Genomic DNA, 13562 nt, shown 5'->3' with positions numbered 1-13562 from the left:
AATAAATGCTTCCACCACAGTCTGTCCCACTCCCTTCACTTGGTGGCAGCAAATTAAATGCAGAGGTTAGTGGCTGTGTTAGCCAACACTAGCTCCCTGTACACCGCTGGCAATTAGTATTGGAGGCAACATTCTAGAAAGACAACAGCATCCAGCCATGAATAATGAGACAGCAAACTGTGTGGCCTCTTTATTAAATGCTGCAGGAATTCAAAGCAAAAGAGCCCTCAGAACCACATCTGCATTCAAACTGTCCCTGTCCCCCTCTGATGTCTGAGAGCAGTGGCTGACTGAAGGACTTCCACGCCTTGCTTTCCCCAGCAAGAGAGAAAGCCCCAGCTGAGATCAATGCACTGCTCAGGACTGGAGACACGGCCCCCAGCACGAAGGGCCTGGCCCCAGCGGGTCCCCTGACCCTGGTGTCCCCATAGAAAAGGTGGCGCTAAAAGATGAGGGATGAGCCAGGGCAGGAAACAGCAGGGCAGTGTGGGCAGGTGCCCCTCACACAGCCTCCCACGGGCTTCACAGACGGGTCCCATCCCACTTCAGTCAGCAATCACAAGCCTATTTATTCCATGATCACCAGGGCTCTGCACACCTGAATCAGCACTATGGCATTTCAAACAGCAGGTGAAAAGGAGACAACAGCCAGACAGGGGCCTTTTCAGCAAGTTTTTCAGGAGGACATAAACCGGGCCTTTCTTTTCTGGGGGAACTAATAATTCACAAAGGTATTAAGACTATAAATTCTAGAATCTTACCTGCCCAGTTAAGGGCTGAAAATGAAGGGGAAGGATGACAGACAGGAGACTGTGTCTGCAAGTGAATTCAATTGACAAAGCCTGGCATGGTTATGTGTAATTAGTTCCCAGGGGCAGACTAATGGGGACACTGAGTTATCAAACAGGGGTGAGGGAGGGGACTTCAAATAAGGTAACATGGTGGCTGGAGAGATGGTTCAGCAGTTAAGATCACTGGCTGCTCTTGCAGAAGACCTGGGTTCAGTTCCCAGCACCCACATGGCAGCTAATAACCATCCATAACTCCAGTTCCAAGGTATCTGACACCCTCTTCTGGTCTCCATGGGCACTGCACTCATGTGGTGCACGTACATACATGCAGGCAAAACAGCCACATAAAATAAGTAAATCAAGGGGGGAAAAGAAAGGTAACCTGGCATCTAGTCTGATGGCCTAGACACCACCAGGCATGCCCCCAGAAGCTCTGTCACCACCTAGTGCCCACAGGCCTATTGAATCTTTCCCAGTCTGTACCCAGGCCAAATCAGCACATCCAGGTCCTGCTCTTAAGAACTTGGGAAATTGGGGGCTAGGGTGTAGTTCAGTGGTAGAGCACATGCTTAGCATGCATGAGGGCATGGGTTCAATCTCTAACACCAAAAAAGGGGGGAGACCCACTGGGGGATGGGCTAAGACAGCCTCATTTAACTACTGTCCCAGCCAGAATAAGGCAGGCTTAGAAACTGACAGAGGGGCCATTTTCCCATGTGTCCAGTCATGAGAAACAGAGAGTCTGCGGGGCAGAAGAGCAGGTGGCCAATTCGATGATGCCCGAGGGAGACACCAGGCAAAGAGGAGGCTCCTAGCTTCCCTCTAGAATATGTGCTCTGTTCAGTCCTCCAGAGCCTGGGTGATCAAATTGTCCTCAGCTTCTGCAAACTACTCCTGTGCCTTGGCGATGAATTCCTTTCTGCTCAATCTCTGTTTGAAACCAGCCTTGGCTAGCCCCAAGTCCTTGGTGGCCTGCTTCATATGCTGCCTACTTCCTTGCCATCCCTGCAACTTGAGCTAGGAAGACTTGGGGCATTCAGACCAGCACTGAGGAGAGCAGAGGTTCTATGTCACAGGCAGATTCCCAGGTCTGTCTCCCTCTAGCAGAGTGACCATGGACACCAAGCCTCCCGGAAATGCAGTTCCTCATGTCTGGGTTACTGCTATCTCCCAGCTCCTTTCCTGCACCTCTGCAGGCTGTGACCCTCATTACTGTCACAGTAAGCTTCTCAAAAGGCCAGTCCTGGCATCATGGAACTGGCCCACTTGAAAGCCCCACAGTGGCTTCCTACTTCTGTTCAGATATAATCAAAATCTTTTCTTACCTGCCTAGGGCCTCTGTATGTCACATAATGTCACATTTTGCCCTCAGGCTTGTGGGGACCCTAATATAATCTTTTTACCTAATTAACTTCATTAAAAATTTATTTTGAGCCAGGCATGGTGGCACACGCCTTTAATCCCATTCAGTGGGAGGCAGAGGCAGGCAGATATCTGTGAGTTCAAGGCCAGTCTGGTCTACATAGTGAGTTCCAGGACAACTGGGGCTACAGGGTGACCCTGTCTCAAAAAGACAAAAAAAAAAAAAAAAAAAAAAAAATTATTTTGTTAGCACCATTATTGAGCTACAAGCTACAATTCACAAATCATAGAACTTGCCCTTTTAAAGTTTACAGCCCAGTGGGTTTAGTATATTCATAGTGTGCAACTATCCCCACAATTGAATTTCAGGACACTTTCAATACCCCAGAAAGAAACCATTAGCAGTCACTCCATCCTCTCTCCTCAGGCCCTGGAAAAGACAGATCTACTTTCTGTTTTGTGAATTTGCATATTCTAGGTGTTGCATATAAATGGAGTCATACAATCCATGACCTTTTTATTCGCTATTTCAATTTTTTTCTGTTCTAATCTTTATTACTTCTTTCCCTCTATTTGCTTTGGATTTAGTTTGTTGCATCCTTGCTAGTTTCTTACAGCAGAAAATGATTGACTTAGGTCTTTTTTAATATAGACCGTCTCAGCAATAGATCCCATAAGCTTTAAAGTTTTGTTTTATTTTTAATTATCTGTGTGTGTGTGTGTGTGTGTGTGTGTCTGTGTGTGTCTGTGTGTGTGTAGGTGCACCTGAGTGTGGGTACCCAAGGAGGTCAGAAGAAGGCTTGGATGCCCTGGAGCTGGAGTCACAGGTGGTTATGAGCAACCCAGTGTGGGTGCTAGGAACTGAACCCAGGTCCTCTGCAAGAGTAGTATGTGATGTTAACCACTGAGCCATCTCACCAGCCCTCTGTAAGCTTCAGAATGTTAGATTTTCATTTTTATTCATCTCAAAGTACTTTGTAATTTCTCTTGTGGTTTCTTCTTCTTTTAGTAATTAGGAATTAATTTGCTTTCTACATATTTGTTAAATTCTCCAAATTTCCTTTAGTTTTTATTTCCTAACTTAGGTTCCAGGTTTTAGAAAACACACTTTGTATGACTTCAGTATTTTTAAATTTATTGAAACTTGTTTTACATCCTAACATGTAGTCTCTCCTAGATAATGCTTTATGTACACTTAGGAAGAGCTTGCTGCTGTTGGGTGGAGTCTTCTGTAGATGTCTATTAAGCCTACTTGGTTTATAATGTTATTCAAGTCTTTTATTTCTTTATTGATCCTCTGCCTATATTGTATCCATCATTGCAAATGAGACTTTGAAGTCCGGCATAGTGGCCCATGTCTGTAATCCCATATTCAGGAGGTTGAAGTAGAAGGATTTCAAACTCAAGGCAAGTCTGGGTCACAGAATAAGTTGAAGGCCAGTATGCACTACACAATAAGACCCTGTTTCAAAAAATAAAACAGAGCTGGGCATGTTGGTGCACAACTTTAATCCTAGCGATCAGGAGGCAGAAGCAGGTGGATCTCTGTGAGACAGAGGTCAGCTTGGTCTACATAGAGAGTTCCAGGCCAGCTGGGGTTACAGGGAGACCTGTCTCAAAAAGAAGAAAAAATAACAATAAAAGTAGAAGACCTGGAAGTCTACAACTACTATTGTTGAGTTTCCTATTTTTCCATTATTGTTGTTAATTTTGCTGTCTATATTTTGGGGGCTTGTTATTGGGTACACAAATGTTTATAACTGATGTAGTTTTCTGACAGACTGACCTTTTGGTCATTATAAAATGTCCTTATTCATCTCCAGTAGCAACGTGTGGGGTGCATGTGTGTGCACATATCACTGTGGGTGCACACACCCATCTGCATGCATGGACAGGTCAGAGGAGGATGTCAGCTGTCTTTCTCTATTGCTCTTCACCTTATTCCCTTGAGACAAGGTCTCTCACTGAACCTGAAGTTCCCTATTTTGGCTAGGCTGTCTGGCCAGTGAGCTCCCTGGATCCTCTGGTCTCTGCCTGCAGCACTGAGGTTATTGGCATGCAGGGCCATGCTCAACTTTTACAAGGGTGATGGGGATTGAACTCAGGCCCTTACGTTTGCACAGCAGACACCCTTACCCACTGAGACTCTTCCTGGTCTGTCTAGTAATCAATTTTTGTCTTTTTTTTTCCCAGTGTTCACCTCGTGCATGCTAGGCAGGCACTCTACCGCTGAGCTACATCCCCAAACACAATTTTTGTCTTAAAATCTATTCTGTCTGATTATTTTATAGCCATTTCAGCTCTCTCTCTCTCTTTTTTTTTTTTATAGTGTGTGTATCTGTGTGTGTTTGAGACAGGGTCTCATGTAGCCCCATTTGGCTTCAAACTCACTATGTAGCTAAAAATGGCCATGAATTCTTGATTCTCCTGTCTTTACCTCCTAAGTGCTGGGATTACAGGCATGCATTACCACACCTGGCCTTCCTACCTGTTTCTGTCTTTGAATCTAAAATGCATCATCTATTATAGTTATATCTCCAGCAAATAATACCTTGTATAAAAATCCATTCTGCCAATTTCTACCTTTTTATTGGAGACAGAATTTATGCAATTTTGTTATCTGTATTCTGTTTTCTGTCTCTTTGTCTCTAAGTTGTTCCTTTGTGCCTTATTTTGTGTTAGATATTTTCTATTGAAAAATTTTAAAATTTATCTTGAATGTGCTATGGTGCATATGTGGAGGTCAGAGGGCAACTTTCAGGAATTGGTTCTCTCCTTCCACCACGTGGGTTCCAGGGATTGAACTCAGGTCATCAGGCTTTACCCACTGAGTGCCTTTACCCACTGAGCCATCTCACTGGCCCTGTATTAGTTTCCAACGTAACTTCTAATTTATTATCTTTTATTACAGTTTATGCTAATTCCTCACTTATTGCCTTAGATATTATAGTTAGAGATTATAATTATAGAGTGTGTGTGCATGCGTGTATGCGTGAGTGTGTGCGTGTGTGTGAGTATGGTATGTGCTGGGGATCAAATCCAGAACCCAGCGCATGCTAGGCAAGTGTTCTACCAGTGACCCACATTCTCAGCCCATACAATTAACATTTTAATTTAAGTATAAGTCAGGATTAATGCTGAGTTTCAGTAGAATGCAAAGCTTTGTTCTACTACACGGTTGTGTGCTGCATTACGTTGTTTCAGTCAACATGGACCACATGCACAACAGTGTACAACTGCATCACCTACTGATGCTGTAGCCACCTTGGTTTGTATCTCAACACTCTGTAATGTTCACACAAGTATAAACTGCCTAGCAATGGACTTCTGAGAGTCTGGACCTATGATGACACATGACTACAGTTCTCTTCGCTCTCCTCTCCTTTGGGCCATTATTGTCATATAAATTACCTTTGCATGGCATAGGCTACCAACAGTTTTATACTTCTTCATGTAATGCTTTTTTTAATTTTAGTATTTATTATTTTTATTTTATGTGTGTGTTTTGCTTGCATGCATGTAAGTACACCCATGTCATGAATGCCCTTGGTGCCAGAAGAGGGCACTGGATAGCCTGGTACTGGAGTTACAGATGGTTGTAAGCCACCATGTGGGTGCTGGGAACTGAACCTGCGTCCTCTGCAAGAGCAATCAATGCTCTTAACCACTGAGCCATATCGCCAGCCCTACAGAACTCTTTTTAATCAGATAGAAGAATTATAAACAAGACATACCTTGAAAGGTGCTCTTTATTTCTCACATGGATTTGAGTTGCTCTCTAGTACCCTTCTGGTCCAGCCCAAAGGACTCCCTTCAGCATTCCTCACAGGACTGTCTGCCAAATGACAAATTTTCTCAGTTTTTGGTTTTTTTAAAATCTGGGATGTTTCAATCGCAGCTTCATTTTTGAAGGATAATGTGGCTGGATGAGAGGTTTTTTTTTTAAATTTATGTGTATGAGTGTTTTATCTGCATGTATGTAAGTGCACTCATACTTGCAATACCCATGGAGACCAGACGAGAGCTCAGATCCCCTGGACCGGGAGTAACAGACAGTTGTTAGTCACCATGCGGGTGCTGGGAACCAAACTCAGGTCCTCTTCAAGAGCAGCCAGTGCTCTTAACCAGTGAACCATCTCTCCAGCCCTTGGGTGTAGGACAGTTTTTCATTCAACACTTTGACTAGTCTGGACTATGTCACTGAACTGATTTCTTTCTCCCTCTCTCTATGGCAGCACTAAGCTTAAACTTTTTTTTCTTGCTTTTTAACTTTTTTTACATTTGTTTATTTATGTATGTGCCCACACATGCACACTATGGCAGAGCTCAAAGGACAACTTGCAGGAGCCAGTTCTCTCTTTCAATTACGGGGATTCTGGGGACTAAACCCAGGTTGACCAGCTTGGCAGCAAGTGCCTTCTCCACTGAGCCATCTTGTCAGCCCAGCTTAAACTTCTTAATGATTTCTTGCCTAATTTTTATTATATTATATATACATATATATATACTCATCTTATTATATATACTATTTCATCTTATATATACTTTTTTGTTTTTATTAATTTTGAGAGAGGGTCTCCCTATAACCACAGCTGTCCTGAAACTTGCTATGTAGACCAGGCCGGCCTCAAACTCACAGAGATCCCTGCCTGCCTCTGCCTGTTTAGTGTTGGGATTAAAAGCATGCACCACCATGCCTGGTCATAAATGTGTGTGTGTGTGTGTGTGTGTGTGTGTGTGTGTGTGTGTGTCACACACACACACACACACACACACACATATTGAGCCAGGGTCTCATTATGTAAGTCCGGGCTAACCTTGAACTCATAACCCTCCTGCTTTAGCCTCTGAGTTACTGGGATTACAGGTATGCACCAGCAGGCCCAGTTTCCTTGCCTAATTATTAAAGAACTGTAACTCTTCAGTTTGAGCTCAACCACCTCTTCCTCCATGGAGAAGGAAGGGCTCTTTGATACCTATTGTGCCTTGTAATGATTATCACAAATGTGGTTAAATAACTAATGGGAGAGGTAACCCATCAATAATGGGTTCTCCCATTATTGAAATGTAAGTTCCACCAGAGAAGAACTGAGTCTGCTCCCCAGAAGCTACAGAACTTGGCACACTGGAGACTTTCAATAGTGTTTACTCAGTGATTGAATGACCAGCACCATAAAGGAGCTGAATTACTGCTCTCAACTTTTCACCCCCTGAAGCAGTACTCAACAGCCACACCCTGCAATGTTCTTTTGGTGGGAAGCATAGTTCCCTGTCCCTTGACTTGTTCACATGACTTGCTTTTGCCAATGGGATACTCGTGGATAGGCCTGTGAAATGGTCTGACATATGCTGTGTGACTGAGCTAACTCCTTCACTCTTGCCTATCACCCTGAGACTAGCTAGCCTGTGTGATCACTGGTCCAAGTGGGTTCAGAGACACATGGAATAGATTTGAAAACCCACTCACAGTATGAAGCCAGCCACAGCTCACAGCCCAGATCAGTGAAACCTCATCTGACTCACAGACCGAGAAATAAATACTTTCTGCTGATGCCAGTAAGTGCCGGTGGTTACATTATAATATGATAGCACAAGATCACTTAGACACATGTGCTGGTGAGCTTGCAGACTGGGATGATGTCCTGGGGACATTCTCTGTATGTCCTTCATGTGGCCCCCAAAAGGATACTGATTCTCCAGGAAATCTTCCTACCTCCTCCACAACCTTTCTTCCACCATACCTGCACCCTAGATAGCCCTTTGCTATCTGAGCTTCCAGCTCCTACCACTTGCCAGGCCCATCCCCAAACCCCAATCCAGCACCCTAAGGGTGCATGTTCTCAGAACATGTTAGCAGAGTTCACTGGCTCAGCTTCCCACAATGGCAATACTCATCCTTAGTAGCATTCTAGCATCTACTAAGGACCTAGCACAGTGCGAGGCATGATTAGACTGAGGCTACTGAACTCCCAAGAGTTCATCTTCACAGCCAGAATATCTGCAGTTCCAGGGCTAGGGATATGTCTCAAGGGCAGAGAGCTTGTGGTTCAATATTCAGGACCACAAAAAAAACCACTCAGAATCCCTGCAGTTCTTCCTCTGCTGTGGAGATAGGGAAGGGAACACATGCTCACCTGTTCTGGGGCAGACCCTTTTACTGCCTCAACTCTTACCTCAGAAAAAATGGAATATGGATAGGCTGCACATTCTCTCACATTGAGTTGGTGTGTGATTTAGAATGTATTTATGCTTTCCAAATGTATAACTGCCTATTTCAAGGAGGGCTGGTAGCAGTTCAGGGGCTAAATGCAATACAAAGTAAACAACTTAAAGATGAAAGAGAACAGAGGCCAGGCAGAAGAGATGCATCAGAAATCTGATGATGAAGCTGAGTATTGCATCCAATTTGAAGCACTCAGCAGTCTCAAAACAAGGAGAGCACAGGGGCCGTGCGACACAAGGTGCAATCAGACAGCAGTGACCCTGAGCATGAACCCCACTCACAGGTGCAAAGAGCAAAAGGACACTCTTAAGGCAAACTGGGGATATCCATTTTAACACTAGCCACCTCTCATGAGCTGAGGGCACTGCTGACTGACCTCTCAAGATGCTCACAGTGGTGCCTCAGATTCTCTTACTCCATTTTACAGATGAGGAAGCTGAGGCCCACAGAAGGGCCACAGAGAGAGGAAGTCAGAGAATCAGCACGAAAACCTGCAGCCTGAGGCCTCTACCTCTAAGCCTTCCAGCTGTGCTCCCACTGGCTCACAACCTCTGGCTCTGGTCCAGCCCTTTCCCCTTGGAGGCTTTGTTCTCTTCACTCCTAAAGATCTGTTCTGACCAGGCATGGTGGCGCCCACCTTTAATTCCAGCACGTGGGAGGCAGGGCAGGCAGATATCTGTGAGTTTGAGGCCAGCCTGGTCTACATAGCCCCAGCTGGGGCTACAGGGAAACCTTGTCTCAAAAAACAAACAAACAAACAAACAAAAAGATCTGTTCTGAGATGGCTATTACTGGCCTTGCCCTTTGGTCAGGATCACTTTACCTCCTGGTGGCCCCTTGCAAACGGTCTGTAGGGATTCCCACCTCCCATGCTTTGCAGCTATGTCTCTACTTCAACACCGGCACCCCCACAGGTTCCATGTCCAGCTGGGCACTCACTGGGCATCCACCTCCAGCTTCTTCTAACATGCAGACTTGCTTCTATTGCTGTCTGTTCCCCAGGCCAACACCAACACCATAAGGGTCTGTGTTCTGTATCTGTTAGTAGAGCTTGGTTCACACAGTGCAAGCCACTGACCTGCCAGGCTGGTCTGGGCTCTAGACATCAGGTCTGCACAATGCGAGGTTAGTCCACAGTTGAGTCCTGGCTGTCCCCCTGGTCTGTCCTTTCCACCCTGACCTCACTGCGTGAGCCTGGTGGAGACTTTCAATTTTATAATGGCAGTTTCAATTCCAGATAGGGCCTTTGCATTCCCACCTGTCCCACTCTGCTAAATTATTAGTAGTTCCCAATCACTCTACTGAAGGTGACTCAGTTCCCCCTTGACACCAGAACCTGAGGCTGAGGTGCGGGGAGTCTGAGCCCAGCCCAGTGCAGTCCCAGAGTACTTCTGTGCACAATCATAAGAGGTGCACCTCTGAGGATCTATCTCTGCCCCAGTCACTTAGAAACCATAGTGGTAGCCAGGATGGTGCCACATGCCTATAATCCCAGCACTAGGGGGCTGAGCAGGATTTTGAGTTCCAGGCCAGCCTGCATCATAGCAAGATCCTATCTCAAAAACACATACACACATGCACACACAAAAACAACCAAAATCAAACCAGACATCATTGTTAAACATTGAAAAGGTTAAAGTAAGATATTTCCCATCCTTTGTTAGCAAACTTCCATAACAAACCACACAGACCAAAGCTGTCTTCCACGTGGGGTCCCCATATGGCACTCGGCCTACAGAAGCAATTTTGGCATATTTACCATGTCCACAACCACTTGCAGCTCTAGCCTAGCAAAATCAGCATAGCAGAGACCTATTTAGTGGTACCCAAGAGACTGCTAGGCTCTTCACATTGAAATTGTAATCCCTAAAGTCACAGTATTAGAAGATGGAGTCTTTGGGAGGTGATTAGGCCATAGAGGTTGGAGCCCTCATGAATGGGATTAGTGTCATTATAAAAGATACCCTTGGGGGCCGAGGGGATGGCTCAATTGGTAAAGTGTTTGCCATGGAAGCTGGATGACCTGGGTTTGGATCCCCAGCACCCATATAAAAAAGCAGGGTATTGTGGTGCACATCTGTAATCCCAACACTAGGGAGGCAGAGACAGGAGGGTTTCTGGGGCTTGTTGGCCAGCTTAAACTAGCAAAATCAACAAGCTTCAGGTTCAGTGAAAGACCCTGTCTCAAAACATAAGGTCAGAAGCAACTGAGGAATACATCTGGTGTCTACTTCTGGCCTACATACATGCACAAACATATAAACTTATACATACATATAACAAAGAAATTAGGAGGCTGGAGAGATGGTTTAGCAGTTAAAAGCACTGGTTGCTCTTGCAGAGGACCGGGTTTGGTTCCCAGCACCCATATGGCAGCTAACAACCATCTGTAACTCCAGTTCCAGGGGATCCACACCCTCTTCTGACCTCCATGGGCATCGCATGACAGAGGTATACTTACATACATAAAAGTAATACACTTATACATGTAAAACAAAAATAATAAATAAAATGTTTTTTAAAATAAATTAATAAATAAATAAGAGGTCACAGAGGGCTGGAGATAGCCTGGTGAGGCCTTGGATTTCATCTCCCACCCCACCGCACTACAAACAAGAAACAATAAAACCCCAGAAGCCCATGGAGTTCAGTGGCCTTCACCACATGAACACAGTTGGAAGGCACAGTCTATGAAGCATGACAGAGACCCTCACCACACCCTGAATCTACCCATCCTTCCATCTTAAACCTCTGGGCCTCCAGACCACAAGAAACATATTTCTGTTGTTTATAAGCAACACATTCAGTTCCGAGTGTCATCACACCTGCTCCAGTGGATAAAGATAGATTACTTCACTGTAAGAACTAGTTAGCTCAAGTTAAAAGTGTAAGGTTGGGCTGAGCGTGGTGGCACATGCCTTTAATCCCAGCACTGGGGAGGCAGAGGCAGGCGGATCTTTGGGAGTTCAAGGCCAGCCTGGTCTACATAGTGAGTTCCAGGACAGCTGAGGCTACAGAGAGACCCTGTTTCAAAAGACCAAAAAAAAAAAAAAAGTGTAAGGTTGGATCAAACCCAGGCAGTGAAGAGAGGTCTGTGTGTCTAGGTTGGGGTAAAGGGTCTCTGAGAAGTGGCTTCTGGAAATGAGGAAGTCCCTCGATGCCCAGCAGAGTTAGAAATGGTGGGTGGAAAAAGGCCAGTGCAGGAATCAGTTCTGATAAAGGGCCACTGGGGACATCAGAATGAAAGCTGGGACAACACGGGCAGCCACATGGACTATGAAACAGCCCAGGCTGATACTTACTATGGGGGTTTGAAATAATTTCACATTCATCTCTGACCTTTCCTGGGCCAGCTTCACCAGTGGCACCTTCTCCTCGATCAAATACTCTCCCAGACTCTGACATTAACAAGGACAAGCACTGTGACGATTCAGAGACCAGTTGAAATTGGGTCATTCCCTGTCACTAGTATGTGTAATTTGATGACATTAAAAAGAAAAGAAACCAGAAGAGAATTAATTTCCTTTTTTACCATATTCAGAGTGATTTAAATAGAAATCTTGTAGAACACACGGTCCCCGTGATGGTGGGGGAGAACTGCTTTAGATGGAACCCTGGTTTTCTGACCCCTACATCCAGCACCCCCTTACCTCCTCACCTAATATGATGTCTATCACAAAGTAAGAGGGGTAACTTGAGCTCCAAAAATGAAGTCCAGAAAATATAACACACGCCTACATTTTGCCTTCTAAATTAAGCCAGTATTCTCTATTAGCTTGCCACTGGGGACTGAGAGAAAACTGCCTTAAAACAGGGAACTGAATTTAATGGAAGGAAGGGAAAAAAGAACCTCACCAAACCCAGATGTTTGAAGTAGTTTGCTGCTAGGTTTTTTTTTTTGAGGTGGGGGAGGTGGCAGTTAGGATCAAACTCAGGGGCTTGTATATCCTAGGCAAGCGTATCTACCAGTCTACTCCCAACCTGTTGTAAACTTTTCCAGTTAACTGACTGCCTACTTGAGAGTTGACCTAGTCATCCCATGAATAGCACTGTCCAAGTGGAGTCATGGGTCTCAAGAGGCTCAATGGTAATGCACTGCCTAGCATATGCAAAGGCTTAGGGTCACTCAATAGAGTCATATAAAAACTTAGAGGTTGGTTAAAGGCAGCTAGCCCTTCAGCAATGTGAGAGGTATACACTATGGATAATTTTGGTTCTAGTTGCTGATCAAGTACACTATCCAACAGGGTTCTTTGGTTAAAAGCCACAAATCAGCCAGGCATGGTGGTGCACACCTTTAATCCCAGCACTTGGGAGGCAGAGGCAGGCGGATCTCTGTGAGTTCGAGGCCAGCCTGGTCTACATAGTGAGTTCCAGGACACCTGGGGCTACAAGGAGACCCTGTCTCAAAAAGATTAAAAAATAAATAAATAAAAGCCACGAATCTGGTTGACTAATGCAGAAACAAACTTGCTGGAAAAGTGTGTCATAGCTCAGCATCACTGGGAGGGTGGGAGATTCTCAAGTAAAACGGCCATGGTGATTGCAACAGTCTGAGCCTCCATGATAGTAATGCGTGGCTCCAACATCCTTTCCCTGCTAGTATCACTTACTCAAGACTTAGCTCCTAGAAGTGAAAGTCCAGTGTGGGCCAAAACCCCACTCATGACCTAGAGATGGCCTCATAGGGATGTTCACTTTATAAAATGATATAGGCAGTACAGATGCTATGTTTCAATTAAAAAAGCAAGGTGGGCTGAGAAGATGGCTCAGTGTGTAAAGAGTTTGCTGTGCCACTGTGAAGGACCTGAGTTCAAGCCCCATCAATAACTATAATTCTAGTGCTGGGCTGCTGAGACAGGCAGATCTGGGGGCTTGCCAGTCAGCCAGAATAGGCAAGCTTCAGATTCAGTGAGAGATACTATCTCAAAAAATAAGACAGACAGCAAAAGAGAAAGGCACATGACATCAACTTCTGGCGCGCGCGCGCGCGCACACACACACACACACACACACACACAGTATTTCACCTAACCTCAGACCTAGCAATTCTACTAAGAGAGGTAAATCTATCAAAGAAGCCAAGAGTTGATGGTACACACTTGTAATCCTAGCACTAGAGAGGCTGAACCGGGAGGATTATGAGTTTGAGACCAACCTGGGTGACTTAGTGAGACCTCATCTCA

At 45.0% G+C, this 13562-nt stretch overlaps 1 protein-coding gene across 3 annotated transcripts in view; it reads right to left on the bottom strand.

Moving 5' to 3' along the window:
• Positions 1-13562, bottom strand: part of Rph3al (rabphilin 3A like (without C2 domains)) — a 176491-nt gene that overhangs the window by 144806 nt on the left and 18123 nt on the right. For 2 of the 3 annotated variants that reach the window (XM_017797066.2, XM_017797065.2), the window contains exon 2: positions 5888-5988. The exons of the other annotated variant lie outside the window; for it this stretch is intronic. The gene's annotated coding sequence lies outside the window, so the exon portion shown is untranslated. The remainder of the gene's footprint in view (positions 1-5887; positions 5989-13562) is intronic. 3 annotated transcript variants of the gene reach the window in all.

This window comes from Nannospalax galili, unplaced genomic scaffold (genome assembly GCF_000622305.1).
Source record: "Nannospalax galili isolate Female #2095 unplaced genomic scaffold, S.galili_v1.0 scaffold212, whole genome shotgun sequence".
Taxonomy (NCBI): Eukaryota; Metazoa; Chordata; class Mammalia; order Rodentia; family Spalacidae; genus Nannospalax; species Nannospalax galili.
Note: the sequence above shows the minus strand (reverse complement) of the source record. Positions and strands in the feature narration are given on the sequence as shown.